We start from the raw sequence: 17,601 nt of genomic DNA on the forward strand, positions 1-17,601 counted from the left end.
AATTGCAGGGCTGAAATTTCGTCAAATTTGTTAATTTCTGTAAGTCTCATATTTCCCAAATGTGTTTATCCTTCTCCCATCAAGTGGTGGGGACCATGTACCTTCCCTTTGAGTCTGGGTGGCTTATGAATCTTCAATCAGTAGAGCATGACAGGTTTCACTTAGCATAGCATCCTCCAAGTTCATCCATGTTGTCACAAATGGCAGGTTTTCTTCCCTTTTCATGGCCGATGTTGATTGTGTTAATCATTACATGTATATATCTATCAAATCATCAGGTTTTATACCTTGAATATATACAATTTTTTATCTGTCAGTTATTCCTCAATAAAGCTGGAAAAAATAGGGTATGGCAGAAGTAGGCATGGTCATAGAAGATGATGCAATGTCTGCCTTGGTCTCTGCAACACTTGCACTTGGATCTCTGAGCCACCAGGTCAGAAGTCTGATAATACAGAGGTGGGCACACTGCAAGGAAGGCAAGCCACTCAGCAGTCTTGGTTTTCAAGTCTTTTCTGCCTTGATGCCCAATCTGAGAGCAATTAAGACCCCAGGTGATTTCCTCCTCCAATCCTTGAGTGACCCTATCCTTCAAGCCTCCCCAGACATGATTCCAGACACTGGAGAACCAAGAATAGCCATCCCCACAAATAATAAAATATAAAATAAATAACAAAATGTATGTAGTTTTAAGCTACTACAGTTTGGGGGTAGTTTGCTTAGCAACAGCAACGATAAAACTGTTCTGCCATCTGCAAAAGAGAAACAATATTGATCGATGTGATACAACGGTGTGGGGAAGACTAAATGAAATCATAAATGAAATGCTACCATGTCTGATCCAGAGTAAGCAGTAAATCATAGCTACTCACACACATTTCCTGAAAATGATTATTTAATTCTACTGTTGTTCATTGTGACTAGGTTCTATATTCCTTTTACTGCTTCTCTGCAATACCCACATGTCTAGTCTAACTACCACACACATAGAAATTATGAATTTAAAAAGATCAAGCTCAGGCATTCAACAAACCGGACTGATTCCTAACACATATGTATACTATAGGAAACTAGAATCCAGATAAAAAGTTAATATAAATTATTTTTTTATCAACTTATTGGAATAAACATTTATCAAATGCCTACAATGTGCCAGACCCTCTGATACAGCTCATGATAAATATACACAGGGAAAGTGTCTGCTTTGTCTTCGACCTAACAAAATAGTTGCTGTAGTTCCTTATTGAATAATACCATCCTTTCTAGCTAAGAGTTAGTGATCCATCATGTTTGATCCTCTTGGATCTGACAGACACTGGCATAGACTATATGGCCATAAATGATCGCCAAATCTCAGGACTTTTTCTCATGGAGGAGTCAGATCTAAATGTCTCCTTGAAGTTTATCCTGCTCTTTTGCCTTGTCAGAAAACACTGTTTTATAGAGTTCGTGTGGCAGATACCATGGATGAGTAGCATGAAATTCAAATGCACAGTGAATTGAAGTGACATTTTTTTTTTTAATCCAAAGCAATTCCATTCAAAGCCATATCATTTCAGAAGGGCATCAGTACTGATGAGAACAACTGTGCATTGAGACTACTCTGAGTAGACAAATTGTCTTGCATTTAAGCTAATGAACAAGTACTGTGGTAAACAATTCTTTGCCTCGGGGTCCTAATTTAACTTACTATTTGCCCCTTTGGACATTCATACACGGTTTGTAAATTAGGCAGTAATTTTTGATTATGTGGTGCCATCCTAATGGTTATGATCCTTTGCAGAGCTCTTAACAGATACAATGTGATGGGAGTGTGGAGATACACTGGGAACTCAAGGGAAGGTAGAATTAAGAAGCAATTTGTTGGCCAAGAGGGCTCCATCTTCTTTACCCTGCAGACGTTAGTAGAAATAAAAGACACTTTTGGATCGGTAGGGGGGTGATGGTAGTTTGGGGTCGATTAAGTGCCAAGAATTGTTATAGACACTCCATGTACATTTCCCATTTAATCTTCATGATAACCTTGTGAGGGAAATACTTATCTATCATTATCTAGAAGAGGAAAGTGAGGTATAAATTAAAGGACTTGCTCAATGCGAAAAGAATTATGACTTTTTGAAGTGTGTGGTTATAGCTGTCTCATAGGTGGAGCTGTTTAAGCCCATAAATCAAATGGTGAAATAGTAGGCATAAATCTCTCTACCATATTTTTAGAGTATTGTTACGTGGTTTTAAATAATCCTTAAACACATTATAAAAGTAGTGCATAAACTAATACTACCTTTAATCTCACTATCTAGAAATAACCACTGATAAGCTTCTGATGGACTATGTTTACTTATAACATTTTTGCTATGATTTTGACCTAAAAAGTCTCCCCCCATTACAAGTAATACACTTTTTTATGAAATGCAGAAACATATAAAGAAAAATGTAAAAATCACCAAGAATTCCACACAATCCAGATATATTAACATGTAGGGAAATATTCTTACAAAACATATATGTAGATGTGAATCTGTGAGTACAAAAGTTAAATATATTAGTTTATATTTTCTACCAAATTGGCATCATACCCTTTATGCAATTGTGTATGCTTATAAAACCACTGTCATTATCTTGCTAGGGAAATTATCTATTTAAATCACATTCATTAGGGGAGAGAGAAGTAGAAAAGGCGAGAGAGAGGGTGGAGAGGGTAGGAAAGGAAGGGAGAGGAAAATAAGGGAGAAAGAGACTAGTCATTAGTTGTGTAAGTTCTGACACCATCAGCCTTTAGCATAAATACAATCCATAATTCATCTTCATCTATGTTTTTCTATTTTAGTCTCTATGCTACATCATTATCAATGATTATTATTAGGAAGAAATTTATATTGCATTTAATAGCAGAGAGTCAATGTGTAAGTCTTGTAATCACAGGACATCTTCCAATATCACCATTATCAAACCATCACCATCCTAATCATCACCATCATCATCATCTAGCCCTTGTTGAGTACTCAACCCTGCCAGTTCTTCCGAGTTTATGTAAGACATGTGACTTAATCCTCACTGCCTTCTAAAGTAGGGGCAATATTTAATTTTATTTTGCAGATGAGAGATATGAGATTGAGAACTATCAGATACATTTCCCAAAGTCTTACTACCAGGAAATAGTGCTGAGATTTGAATCCAGGTTTTCTGACTCCTAAGGCCCTGATTACAGTTCTGAAAGTTATACAATACTGATCAGCTTGATCAAAAGTTGAGATCATAGCGGCGGTGTCTGCAATATAGTTTGACAGTAGAGTCACGGGTCGCAGAAAGATAGAATTGTTACATTTTAGAAATAGAAAGAGTCTTGGCTGGTAACCTAGGATTCAAATATTAAATATGAAGAAAATAGAAGCCGGAAAAGTGAAAATGGCCTGCCGAAAATCACCTAGCAGGACGAAGACTTATCCCACATTCAGTTTATAGTGTACTATCTAGGGTATGGATCAGTATCCTGCTCTTTTGGCAGGGCATAGATAAGTAACCTACAAATTGAAAAGCAGCCCGAACACAGAATGGCAGAAAGGTCAGTGCTCTGAACTAATCAGCCTTTAGTACTGAGACCATATCCAAGTCCAACTGTGTCATGGTCTTGTCATGTGATTAAATAGATTGTCATGTGATTAAATAACTTGTCTAGCTATTTAATCTCTCAAAAATCTGTTTCTGTTTTTCCTTTTCTTGTTGAAAGGATAGGGGTTAGTATAAGTGACACTCAGAGGCAAAAGCTGAAATACAGGCTTTCAAGCCTGAATGTGAAGTTCAACTTCAGCATCTGTAGGTAGATCTTACCTTGGGTAAGTCACTTGGCCTCTCTAACTCTCATTTATCCTAATGTTGAAATAGTGATAAGAAGAGTCCCTCCTCAGGGGTTGCTGTGAGGATAACGTGAAATAATCTAAAAAAATGTCTGGCTCATCATATGTACTCAATAAATGATAGTTATCTAAAGTTCCTTTAGGCTCTGAAATTAAGTGTTACAAATCAGTAAATACTCACTGAATATCTACCATGGCTCAAGGTCACCTACCAATGCCAACTTTGAAATGTACATTGCTTACAAAAAATTTTTAGCTTCCCTGAATATTACCTCTTTGAGTTGAAAAAGTAACTCTCAGTTCAAGTTTTCTAGAATCATGCAGAGAGACAAAGAGTGGGGGTAAACAAACACAGAATCATTTTGCTCCATGCCTTTCACACATTTAAATCCCTTAAGTCTGTACTAGCTCTTTTCTCTCTTACAATTCACGTTTGAAACCTCTTCATTTTAAGTGTCATATACATATTTATGGATTGCTTTATTTTCATGGATCTCTTCTAGCTCAACTCTTGCTTTCTCAAAACAAAAAGCAAGGAGGTATACTTTCGAAACTATTTTCAGGAAGTAAGAGCTACTTCCTGATAATGTGGCATGCTTCACTGATACCATTTCAGCATTCTGCAGTTTGGATACATTTTATACTGCAGTTTTTCCTCCAAGTGGCACTATTCTGTTCTTCTCAATTACAGAAAGTATTGGCATACATTGTTGTATTGGCCATACCTAATTATTCCTTTCAGCTTTGTCCACAAATACTAAAAGAAAAGGAAAACAATGCAGTCATCATTTCTATGTCCATCCTTAAAAGACCCATTAATACTTAATTCTTAGGTTTTGAGATGTTTTAAAGTTTTTCTTAAGTCTTTCATCCATTTCAAAGTATTGCTTGCTGATTCAGACATATTGGAAGTGTGGCACATGAGGTTGAATTGCTGCCTTAAATTAAGGCGTACCTCTGAATACTAGAAATTTATGAAGAGAAATTCATTTGCCTCCATTACACCGTGATTAACATGTTCACTAAGCAAGGTTAGGTGACAAAATGCCGACAATGTGACACTATTCCCTCTGCCCAAACATATTAAATATATGACAAAATATACGAAGTGTCTTATGTGTGGTAGCCACTTCGATAGAGTTAGGCTACTCCAGGTGGTAAGGACAGAGGTTGACTAAGGGAATGGGATCAATTTCGAGAATATAGGAGGAAGTCAGTATGCTCAGAAAGCCACACCAGTAACCCTCTGGTGATTTTTATGGAGAAATAAAAATTCATACAGACTATTCTTGTAGTCCAAAAGCAATTCTAACACTGTTTTGTTTTGTTTTGTTTTGTTTTGTTTTGTTTTGTTTTGAGACCAAGTACAGGCTGGAGTGCAGTGGTACAATGTCAGCTCACTACAACCTCCACCTCCTGGGTTCAAGGGATTCTCCTGCCTCAGCCTCTCAAGTAGCTGGGATTACAGGCATGTGCCACCACACCCAGCTAAGTTTTGGATTTTTAGTAGAGACGAGGTTTCATCATGTTGGCCAGGATGGTCTTGATCTCTCGACCTCATGATCTGCCCGTCTCAGCCTCCCAAAGTGCTGGAATTACAGGCGTGAGCCACCGTGCCTGGCCCATTTTCATCACTCAGCTTTTCTGTGCTCCCAATATGCCTCTATAGCAATTTTTAATACTTATTTCACTTATTATTATACACCTTGTACCAGCTACTGTGTCATGCATTTTATTTGCCTTTATATAACATTGCCTTCAAATACTCTAAGACAGAGCTTCTGATGGGCTTCGCTAATGGCTCAGTAAATGTCCTTTGAGGCTGAGGTTTTTTGTTTTGTTTCGTTTTTGTTTTTTGGGTTTTTTGTTTTGTTTTGTCTTTGAGACGAAGTCTCACCCTATTGCCAAGGCTGGAGTGCAATGGCGCAATCTCTGCAAATTCCACCTCCCGGGTTCAAGCGATTCTCCTGCCTCAGCCTCTTGAGTAGCTGGGATTACAGGTATGCACCAATATGCCCAGCTAATTTTTGTATTTTTAGTAAAGACGGGGTTTCACCATGTTGGTCAGGCTGGTCTTGAACTCCTGACCTTGTGATCCGCCTGGCTCAGCCTCCCAAGGTGCTGGAATTACAGGCATGAGCCACCATGCCAAGCATTTTTTTTTTTTTTTTGAGACAGAGTTTTGCTATCGTTGCCCAGGTTGGAGTGCAATGGCACAAGCTCCTCTCACTGCAACCTCCACTGCCCAGGTTCAAGCCATTCTCCCGCCTCAGCCTCCCAAGTAGCTGGGATTACTGGCATGTACTACCACACCCAGATAATTTTGTATTTGTAGTAGAAACAGGGTTTCACCGTGTTGGTCAGGCTAGTCTCAAACTCCTGACCTCAAGCGATCCACCTGCCTTGGCCTTCCAAAGTGCTGGGATTATAGGCATAAGCCACTGCTCCTGGCTGGGGCTGAGTTCTTATCCCAGATGATCACAAAGCTAGAGTCCTCTCTGCAGATAACTTCTTTTGGCGCAGGATTTGAATCAGTAGATAGCTGCATGATTGAGTGACAAAGTATCCTTTAGATCAAGAAACCTCTTTATCTGTTTTAATAAACAGGAGCTATATAACAAATAGGCACATCAAAGCTTCTTTCTGATTAGGGCAAAAAGGAAAAAAATGTAGATACTACTAGTACTAGTGTTATTATTATCACAATAGCTAATAGTTATCACAATAGCTAATTATATCAATCACTTCTTATTTTTATGGAAATCTTTCTTCTTCATGGAGATGAAACTTACTGACATACATTTATGTTATTATATCTTTACAGAAAAAAATGCCTAAGGGAGTAATGTGTGTTTGCTTTATACAAATAATTAAAGAGTTGGGGCTTTAGGAGATACTCAGGTTGACTGCAAGTAAGCTCTTCTAATTTGGAGAGAGCAGAATGGAGCAATGGCTAAAACTAAATTTGAAGACCAAAAACTAGTGGAAGAAGGGCCTTCGTTTTGCAATTCATTCACTCGAATTCAGCATACAAAAATAATTTCGTCTGAAAAGAAGGTAAGAGTTCATTAAATATGTGTAAACTTTTTTCTTTTTCTTTTTTATTTATTTCTCTAAAGCTTCTATTCCTTTGGATGTCAAATGTGCCTAATTAGTATAAGTTGATGTGTGAATCTTATTCCACTTCTTAAGACAAGAGGGGAAAAGTCTCATTTGCATAAAATTTAGACTTGTGAATCTTAAAGCGTGGTTTAAAAATAAAACCATATATCTTAATTAAACTAAAAAGTTTATTTGTAGAATGACAGATAAAATTGAGTTTTTCAAAAATACAATTATGTGTGATGTAATAGAAAGTACTTTTAAAACAAGTCAGGATATCTGAATGCTGGCTTCAACTCTCACTATTTCTGGGATATTGGGTAAGTTATTTAAAATTTGTTGTTTTGATTTAAGTTTCCTTATCTCTAAAGTGATGTATGTTGATTAAATGATTTCTATTTTCTCCAAAAAGGTTTGGAAACACATGGTATTATATACATATGATCTATTTAAATCAATTTTCCTATTACAATTACATATGTAACATAAAAATCATGAAGAATTACCAGAAACTTAGATTTCTAATCAAGAATATTGAATTTATTTGATTGCATGTATTCAGACATTCTTAGGGATTTGGGGAAACATTTAGCTCCTGATACATATTGTTAGGTTTTGAAGGGAAGGCAAGGGTTAAGGAAACACACACACACACACACACACACACACACACACACACACACACACAGAGAGAGAGAGAGAGAGAGAGAGGGAGAGCGCGAGCGAGCAGCTCAACAGCAAATGCAGGCTTTCTGTCCAGCATAAAACCTAAAGAAGTGGGGACCTGCCTAATGCCAGAGCCCGCCACTACTTATGGACTGGGGGGTAGTTATAGGTGTGGGTGGGAGGGATTTGGGCAGTATGGCTTGCTGACCAGCAGGATACTGATAAGATATTCCTATGATGAGGCAATTCTGGTGCTTGCTCCAGCGGGATGTCATTGTGGTGTTCCTTGGAACTTTGTCCAGCAAGGTATGATAGGGATGTTTCTTTAGTTGGGCCTTTGTCTGCCTTGTGGTCAGGTGGTTAGGCAAGATGTTAATCATGGCCCAAAATCCCGAGAAATGTTTCACTCTGACTAAGATCTGCAAAATAGCAGGGAGCTTACAAAATGATGCAGTTTGGATGAACACATATTAGTATTTTTATGGTACTTTCATATTTCTTTCTAGCAAGACTTCTTTGAATATTAAGCCAATTAACTGAATTTTGGAATGAAAATACTGTTTTGCCCACCAAATCTAGGAATAACATTTTTTCTACAAATTGTATCCTGAGTTCATTTATGACTTGCTCCCCAATATCCTTGCTTCACAATACCTCCTCCATCTGTACAACTCACAGATATACAGGAGGTTTTGTAGCAACATTGAATGATGAAGATCAGCTCTCACAGGACAAAGTTTCAAGCATTTTGCAAATTCTTTGCAGAAGAAAAAAAACCCAAAAGTTTAGCAACTGCTGTGCTCCCTTAAGGATAAAGATGACAGCTGTTTTAACAGCTGGAAAGTCACGTCTTCTGACAGCTCAGCAAAAGAGCTGTAGACTGCTGAACATATCAGAAAGAAAGTGTACTTGAGCAAGCTGTCTTAGAACTTCTACAAGACAAATTAATCTAACAGCTTTGCTCCTCTGAATAGTTTATAACCATAAGCTGTCAGGAGGTTGGATCTAAGACCTGGGAACATTTCCAGCTCTCCATTACTCTGAAATCCCTCCTAGAGTCTCAGATTAGGAATGCTTTAAGGGAGATAAAAGCTCTTACTTGATAATTGGTATTACTGATCTGAAAAAAACATAATACCTAATCAGTTGGATTTAATGAAAGCTGACTGAAATGCTACATGGGCGAGGGGAGGGGAAGAGGCTTTTGAAAGGTTTTATAGAAAAAGTTATAGACTTCGAAACAAGGATATACATAGAGTTAATTATTGTTAAGAGTAATATGAACGGTTTTGCCCCGTTTCCATCATGAGAGCATAACATATTTTCAATAAATGTCTAAATATAGCTTCTAAGGTATCATTCATTTGTTCCTTCATTCATTCATGCTTTCCATGTGCTTACTGAGCACTTATTATATCCATCCTCTACTATATGTTAACACTAGGTTAGATACTGAAATGTATGTTACTTGCCTTCATGGAACTTGGTAGGGAGACAATTATTGATCAAAGAATTCCAGGCAAAGTGAGTAGTATGTACAAATGTCTGTAAGCTAAACAAACAAAACCACCCAAAACCACAATAAATTGAAAGAAAGAATAGTGGTGTCTAAGTTTGTAGGCAAGAGCAAATCAAAACTTTGTAGGCCACAGAAACTTTAGGCTTTACCTTAAACGTAATCAGAAGCTTTGGAAGCTTCAAACAAGAGGAAAAAAAGACATGATTAGAGTTTCATTTATCACTGATCTTTCAGCAACAGAATGGAGATTTGCAGGAGTTCTTGCAAGATGTGATGGAGAATTGGCTTTAGGATGTAAGTTAGGAAACTCTTGCTGTGGTCAAAAAAGGAGATGATGCTGGTGACATGGCCAGTTGTGGAAATATAGAGAAGTTAACAGATTTGAGAGACAAGGAAGGGGCATACGTGGGGCTTGGCTATCCATTTGGGCCATTGTGTATAAGGAACAATCTGAATGATTAATTTTCTCAAATCTACCATAATTTTAAAGCACTACTTTACTGAGTTAATAGAAATAGCTACAAAGTAGTGCTAATTTCTTTCACTCCTGCTTTTGTATGTGTGTGTATATATGTAAAGCATAAAAAATAGAGGAAAGGATGATCCACAATGTTCAATTATATATTTATTATGATCATAATATAATTAAATAACTATATGTGTGTATATATGTGTGTATGTATGTGTGTGTATATACAGAAATGTACATGTAATTAATTATGTTATTTAAATTTCTACAATTTATATAAAAATATGTATTTATTGATAAATATTATAAAATTATATAGTAATTCAGTTATATATTTAATTCAAGCTTCAAAAAAGGCCACAAATAATTAAATAATTATATATACACATATGTTTATATACAGATACAATTATTTAGTTATTTTTGGCCCTTTACATAGCTTATATAAAAGCTAATGGTTTCAACACAATGATAAAATAATTATCTTCAAAACACATATTCAATATCAGCTGCCTCTTATTCCTCTATAGTAGAGATTGAAAAACTGTAAACTATGCCCTAAATTTAGCTCATGGCTTGCTTTTAAAAGGGTTAATTAGAACATCGATATACTCCCTTTACTTTACATATTATCTATAACTGCTTTTGAATTATAATCGCAATGTTGAGTAGTTGTGATAGAGAATATATGGCTCACAAGTCTAAAACATTTGTTATCTCACACTTTACAGAAAAAGTTTGTCAATTTATGCTCTATTGGTACATAAATTAATAATATCATATTCATTTAGTCTGTTGAATTGGAATACTTTTTTCTGAATATTTTACAGCATAGAAAATGAATCACATTGTGGGATTGTGAATTTTTAAAATATTCATAAAAATCCTCATTGCATTAAAGGATTTAGAAAGATATGTTTACCCCTGAGAAATAGTTACTACAAAGGAAAAATGATTAGCCAGATGCATTTTAAAAGTTATGATTCCCTTCAGAAATCTAAAGAAATGCACAATTTTATAGACTTTGGTGTTACTTTTGGATGACAAATTCTATAACGTTTCATCTGTCTCATACTTAAGAATTTCAAAGACTGTCTTGAATGTGGCATACTGTAATGCTTACATATTTGTAAAATAGATCAATTAAGTGAAATAAATATTTGCCAGTGTTTTGCATGTGGAACAGTGAGTATATCACCAGTTACCTAAATTATATTATTATGGTTAAATTAATACACATATTTCTCTCTCCCATTCCTACCTAGCCAAAATTGAATTACACATTTTTGGTGTGTATTGGTAGCTGCTGAAGTCTGTCTGATGCTACCTAGATATCACATGGCAAAAAGAGAGGCTTTTAAATTTTTTCCTAAAGGCCTTTCATCCTGATTGCTTGTTATAAAACTATTAGCCAATGTCAAATCAATTTGACTGGCTTCCTACGAAAATAAAGTTTAAGTTCAAATTAACTTTTCACCAAATGATTTTCACAAAGCATGAAATTATCTCGATGCTGCAAATCACCAACTAAAATTACACCCTTGTCAAAATTTTCCTAATTAGTCATTACTCACAGCAACTGGCTCTTTTTTTCTTTCCTTTACACAACTGGAGCTATTTGCATTAAGAGAGAATGATGCCTCTGCTCACCAATTGTTACGGGAAACTACCCCTCTGAATAAATCCCCTTGCAGCTGAGAAATTCCTCATGTGTTAAGCATATCTTTGACGACAACAGCAGTGATAACCACATTCCCCTTGGGAGAATATATCATGGCAGAATTGTTAGAAAGTTCGGGCAACATGCATCCTGTAAGCTACACTCCGTATATCAATAGCTCCAATAAAAGACAGTTGTCTTCCCAAAGGAAAGAGGGTCTGGGTGTTCTCAGTACCTACGTCATCCTTGGTGTTCTTTCTTCTTCAATATCCTTGGTGATCTAATACAAAACTGTTCATTTTTTAACATTATAAATATATGCATTTTTGTGTGTGTGGCTATACACACATGTACTAATTTCTTTCACGCTTGCTTTCGTGTGTGTGTATGTGCATAAACATTGTGTTTAAATCCACATAGAAGTTCCTCCTAGCATATATATATGCATATCCCATCCCTTATACTATTTATATTTTTTGTTTGCTAGTTTGTTTTGAGATGGAATTATCACTCTGTCACCCAGGCTAGAGTACAGTGGCACCATCTTGGCTCACCCCAACCTCTGCCTCCTGAGTTCAGGCAATTCTCCTGTCTCAGCCTCCTAAGTAGCTGGGATTATAGGCACTCAGCTAATTTTTGTATTTTTAGTAGAGATGGGATTCCATCATATTGCCCAGGCTGATCTCAAACTCCTGACCTTGGGTGATCCTCCCACCTCGGCCACCCAAAGTGCTGGGCGTGAGCCCCCATGCCTGGCCCATACTATGTATTTGTATGAGAGATGGAATATGTGTGTGTGTGTGTGTGTGTGTGTGTGTGTGTGTGTGTATCTCCTAGAAACCTGTTGCCATATATATATATATATATATATACACACACATAATATATATATATGTGTGTGTGTGTGTGTGTGTGTATAGATTAGTTATTGAGGAATTTCTCAGCTGCAAAGAAATCTATTCACATGGCTAGTTTCCAGTAACAATTGATCAGCAGAAGTATCATTCTCCCTCAATGCAAATGGCACCAGTTGTGTAAAGCAGAATAAAAAGAGCCAAAAATAAAAAAGAAACATGGGATAAGTCAAGACCAAAATATGGCTTTTAGAATTCTGAGTACACAATGTAAAAAATTACATACAACACTTTGAACATATTCTTCAGTGGAGGAAAGTAGATTCTTTCCTCAAACTTAAATATTAATTCTCTCTTCTTCCATCAGATCTTAATTTTATTTGCTATTTGTCATTGAAATGGAGGAGAGAATATTTCACAATGTATTAAATGTCTTATTAAGCAAAAAAATTATCTCTATATTTTCATTCCTTTCTTCAATCATCAAACACCTAATAGAAGCCATCCCTGAGGATGCAAAAGTGAATTCAGAACTGGTTTCTGATATGATTAACAATTAGCCAGGTGCAAAAGGTAGAAGGAGAGTTAATCAGGTAAAAGCGACCACATGTGCAAAAGCTTGAGGCAAAAAGAGAGCACAATGCATTTTATCTGTGCCTTGAATAAAATCCAGACTCTTAAAGGGGCCTGCAAATTCTTGTATCATCAAGCCCCTAGACACTACCATGGGGCTGGAGCCTAAAGTGTTAATTCTACTTTCCATTTCATGATCTGTGATGGTTAATAATACGCATTAACTTGTTTGGACTGTACCTGGCTGTTTCTGGGTGTTGCCAGAGGAGATTAATATTTGAGTCAGTGGACAGGGAGATAGGAAGACCTATCCTCTGGAAGACCTACCCTCCGGAAGACCTACCCACAATGTGGGTGGGCACCATCCAATCAGCTATCACTGCGGCTAGAGAAAAGCAGCAAGTAGAAGAAGCTGACTTGCTGAATCTACCAGACTTCATATTTCTCCCATGCTGGATGCTTCCTGCCCTCAAACAATAGACTCCAGGTTTTTCAGCTTTTGGATTCTTGACTTACACCAGTAATTTGCCAGGGGCTCTCAGGTCTTTGGCCACAGACTGCAGGCTGCACTGTCAGCTTCCCTGTTTCTGAGGTTTTGGGACTCAGGTTGAGGCACTACTTACTGACTTCCTTGCTCCTAAGCTTGCAGATGTGTATCGTGGGATTTCGCCTTGTGATCATGTGAATCAATTCTCCTTAACTATATGTATAAGGAGAATTGATTCACAGGTATATGTGAAACATATGTATATATGAATATATGAAAACTCCCTTTCATGTATACATATATCCTATTAATTCTGTCGCTTTAGAGAACCCTAATGAGATGGAAGAGTTCCCTGGACCCCTTCACAGGACTTGCATAGGCGTTGTGGTTCGCTTATTCAGTCACCGTGCTCAAACCCCTTATGAGAGAAGGAGCACCCAGGTGAGCAGGTGCTGGGGCTGAGGTGAGCTTTGGGCTCCAGACCCATGGTAGTGTGTTACAATTAATGCTGTTTTAACAGTTGCCATCTGCAGATGGCTATGTGTACCTGGGCCTTGTCTGGCGTCCAGGAAGAATCAGGTCACATGGACTTGAAGGATGATGAATGCAGAGGTTTTACTGAGTGATGGAGGTAGCTCTCAGTGGGATTGATGGTGAGCTGGAAAGGGGAAGGAGTGGAAAAAGGTGATCTTTCTCTGAAGTTTAGCTGCTTCTCTCCAAAGCCCGGCTATCTGAAGTTAAGCGATATCTACCTGTAATCTCCGACACTCAGTTGCCTCTTCTCCTCTCAACATTCAGCTGATTTTCTCTCCTCTCCTTTTCTGCCCTGTCACTCTGCTGCTCTGCCACTCTGCTGCTCTGCCACTCTGCTGTTCCTCTCTCATGGAGCCTGGGGTTTAATGCTGTTATGGGCGCAGGATAGGAGGCGGGGTGGGCCTGCGTGGTATTGAAAAGGGCAGCATTCAGCCGTGAAAACAGGAATGGCTGTTCTCATTTAGGGCAGTGGGTCCAGGTTTGAAGGTGAAGCCCTTGCCAGGGACCCCGCCCTCCTGCCTCCTGTCCATGTCACTAATACTTGACTTAGGCATTTTTTTCGGGCTTTTGGTAAGGCAGGTTTCTTCTTAAACTTAGATCTATGCTTAACTATCACTTTCTCAGTAAGCTCTAAACCCATCCCGGATTAACTCCTACTTCTTTGTTCTGTTAACGCATCTTCTTTATTTCATCATTTTTACTACATGCCATAATTTTATTTGGTTATTAATTAACTTATTGACTTTCTCACCCATGTGGACTTTAATTGCCACTACAACTGTGTTCCCGGACTCTAGCACAATGCTTGGTTTATGGTAGACACATAATACATACTTAAAAAATACACATTCTGATAATCTAGTGAACAAAATCCAATGATAATGCTGGACAGTTATTCAGAAGTCAAATCATGTAGGCCATAAGGACCTTGTTAATAAGGACTTTAAAGTTTATTTTAAGAACAATAGGGAGTTGTGAGTAGTTTTAAGCTGCGGTTAAACTATCGAACTTCGTGAGCCATCCTTTCCTCTTTTTTATACCTTTTTGTAATGTCATAGTACCTTCCTGTTGAAGTTTTCCTTGGATTCTCAACTAAGAATTAACTGCTCCCTGTCTGTGACTCTTATAACAATACTCTATTGTTAAAATTATTTTTCTTAGGTGTCTGTACTATAAGAATCTGAGCAAGAAGAGAGTAATGATAATTATATTCCTTGTGTCACACATAGTGCCTGCTTGTGAGTTGGTGCCCAATATTTACAAAATGATGATCAAATAGAATAGAGAAAAATCTGGATACTTGGTTCTATAGAACTGAGTGGATGGGAGGACTAAGGGATTTGGCTAAGTTTCCTTGGACAATTGATTTTAGAACCATTATTACTGTGGAGACACATTTTTAACTCTATGCCACTGACTTGGTGAGGATTAGCTTAAGAGACAAGTTCATTGCTAAGGATGTCAAGGTTTTGTAATGAAGAAAAATACCACCTTATTAGTTGCAATGGAAACAATACTTTATTTCCTTTATCATTTATGCATCATTAATTTTGCCCTCTTACTAACATGTGCTAATAGTTCCAAGATCTTTCATTGTGATAAGACTTGTTCACCCTCATCCACGGCTAGTATTACAGACTCTAGTTTCTCATCTCTGTATTTAAGAGGAAAAAGGACTCCTTGTTTTCATAAGTATTGTGACGTAGTGGATTTGTATGCTGCAATAGCGTACCCCAAAACCAGCCCAATTTTGAGTAGGTCAGGGTAGCTCAGACTCATGAAGATGATCTCCTATAAGAGATTGAAAGCTGGCAGGCTCTTTAGCTACCTCAGAAGAGTCTGTGGTTTCTAGCATATTGTCCTACTGTAGCACAAAGGGCATGTTTATTGTTGATAGTTTACGGTACAAATATAATTGTTTAAGGTCTTAAACAAAAGAAATCATTTGAATACAGCATAAATCTTAAACGTCATAGAAAACACATTAGAAAATAGACATACCAATTATACTTCTCTGAATAGAATTTACAAATCTAGTGAACTATTTATTTTTAATAATTTTATTTTCTTTAGGAAGTCATCAGAAGATTTACATATTTCTTTTTAGCAGAAGGCCTTCTAATGGGCTATTCTATTCAACAATCCAAGAGGAATGTGATTTTTAAAAATCACATTTTTAAAAAATCTCCCCTATCCCATAGTGAGAAGGCATAATCATTTAAGGAGTAAAGCTAATTTTATTGCCTTTTTCGTTTTATAGGCTGCATTTACTACATTCAGCCCCAGGGTAATTACAGTCACACAAACCTTAAAAACAATTTCATCAAGACTTTTTAGGACAAATTCTACCCACTTTCATTATAGAAACTGAACAGTACTCTTCCTCCTTTAAATTACTCGTGGAAAAACCATGTTTCTGTGGTAAGTTTTGTGACATGATTTGCAAAATGTTGGCATTTGGGACTGAGGAAATAATTATTTATTGTCTTTAATTATGTTAAAGTCCTCTCTGTGAAACTATTCTAGGGTCCATGGCAATTAGAATGGCAAAATAGCTTATTTTTTAATCAAAAAATAAGTCATTAAAGCCCATTTTTCCCTAAATAAACACACAACCTCAGGTTTTAGAGAAGAACACTAATCAACTCAATTAAAAAAAAAAACATTTATTTACTGCCTGTGGTCATAAAGTATCAGGCTTTGATAGTGTGAAAGATGCAAAGATAAAGGGAAGGTGATTTTTGCCATCTAAGAGATTTGTATCAGGTTGGAAATGAGCAAAGACAAATAATTCTGAAATAAGGCCTGAGTTAAGCAGTATTTCAATAGAGGAGCAAACATGCATCTGTATATACTAATATGAGTCAGAGAGAGAGCTTAATGCTCTTTATACAAAACTGTGGTATTGGTTATATACACAATTTAAAAAAATGAAACAAATATATTCTCTTTGTAAAACCTCATAAGAAAATAGGAACAGTTCCCTTGGAAAATAGGGCTTTGTTGTTTCCTCAAAAAAGATACCAACTGTGGTTCAAATACCTCTCTGCACATCTAGGCATCATGAGAGGCCTCTGACCACCAAAACAGTGGAACGTGCCATGCTTCTGTCTGGTCCAGTGGCCACAAAAGCTTGACAAACGTCTAACACCCTTTCTTTCCCTCAACAGCATGGATACAATCTACTGTAGAATTTCAGATGATGGTCCAGGAACTTTGTGGGTAAGAATAATTTTCTTCTTGAACTTTACAACATTATTATTCATAGGATTGTGTAATGACGATGGGAAAAGATACAAAAAAGATGCCCATTTGTGTGAACTAAATTATTTCATGGTCAGTGGTAATTATGAGACAAATCTTCTCGCCCATATGAAGTTTATGAATTGCAATTCTGATTAGAAAATTAAGCAACATTACCAAAAGCTAAAACGTACTTTGAATTGTTTTAAAGGACAATTACCTTAATATAATGATTTGAACTAAGCTTTGTTTTCTGAAACTTGGCTTTCTTTATGGGAATACTTACTAAAAAAAGCAGCATTGTGTTTATACTGAATAAAGTCAAAAATTGGTTGTAAGTACACTTTTCTTAGCCAAGCTTTGAAATAACTGGCCCTTCAGAAGTGTAAAACATCATCACTAATTTTTGGAGTACCAGAGAAAGCATCAGTAATGCTCATGGGTGACGAGAAGTGGGATAAAGTATCTTGAGCTGTTATTTGGGATTTTTATTGTGATAATGCTGTTATTTTGTTACCATAAGGACCTAAAAATATTCTTTCTTGTACTGTACCATGGATAGCATGCTGGAGGCCTATTCCAAAGAAATATTTTCTATCCTAACTTAATCTAATTGGGTCAACCCAATTGTTAACCCAAT

The sequence above is a fragment of the Cebus imitator genome, unplaced genomic scaffold (assembly GCF_001604975.1).
Source record: "Cebus imitator isolate Cc_AM_T3 unplaced genomic scaffold, Cebus_imitator-1.0 Scaffold271, whole genome shotgun sequence".
NCBI classification, from domain to species: Eukaryota; Metazoa; Chordata; class Mammalia; order Primates; family Cebidae; genus Cebus; species Cebus imitator.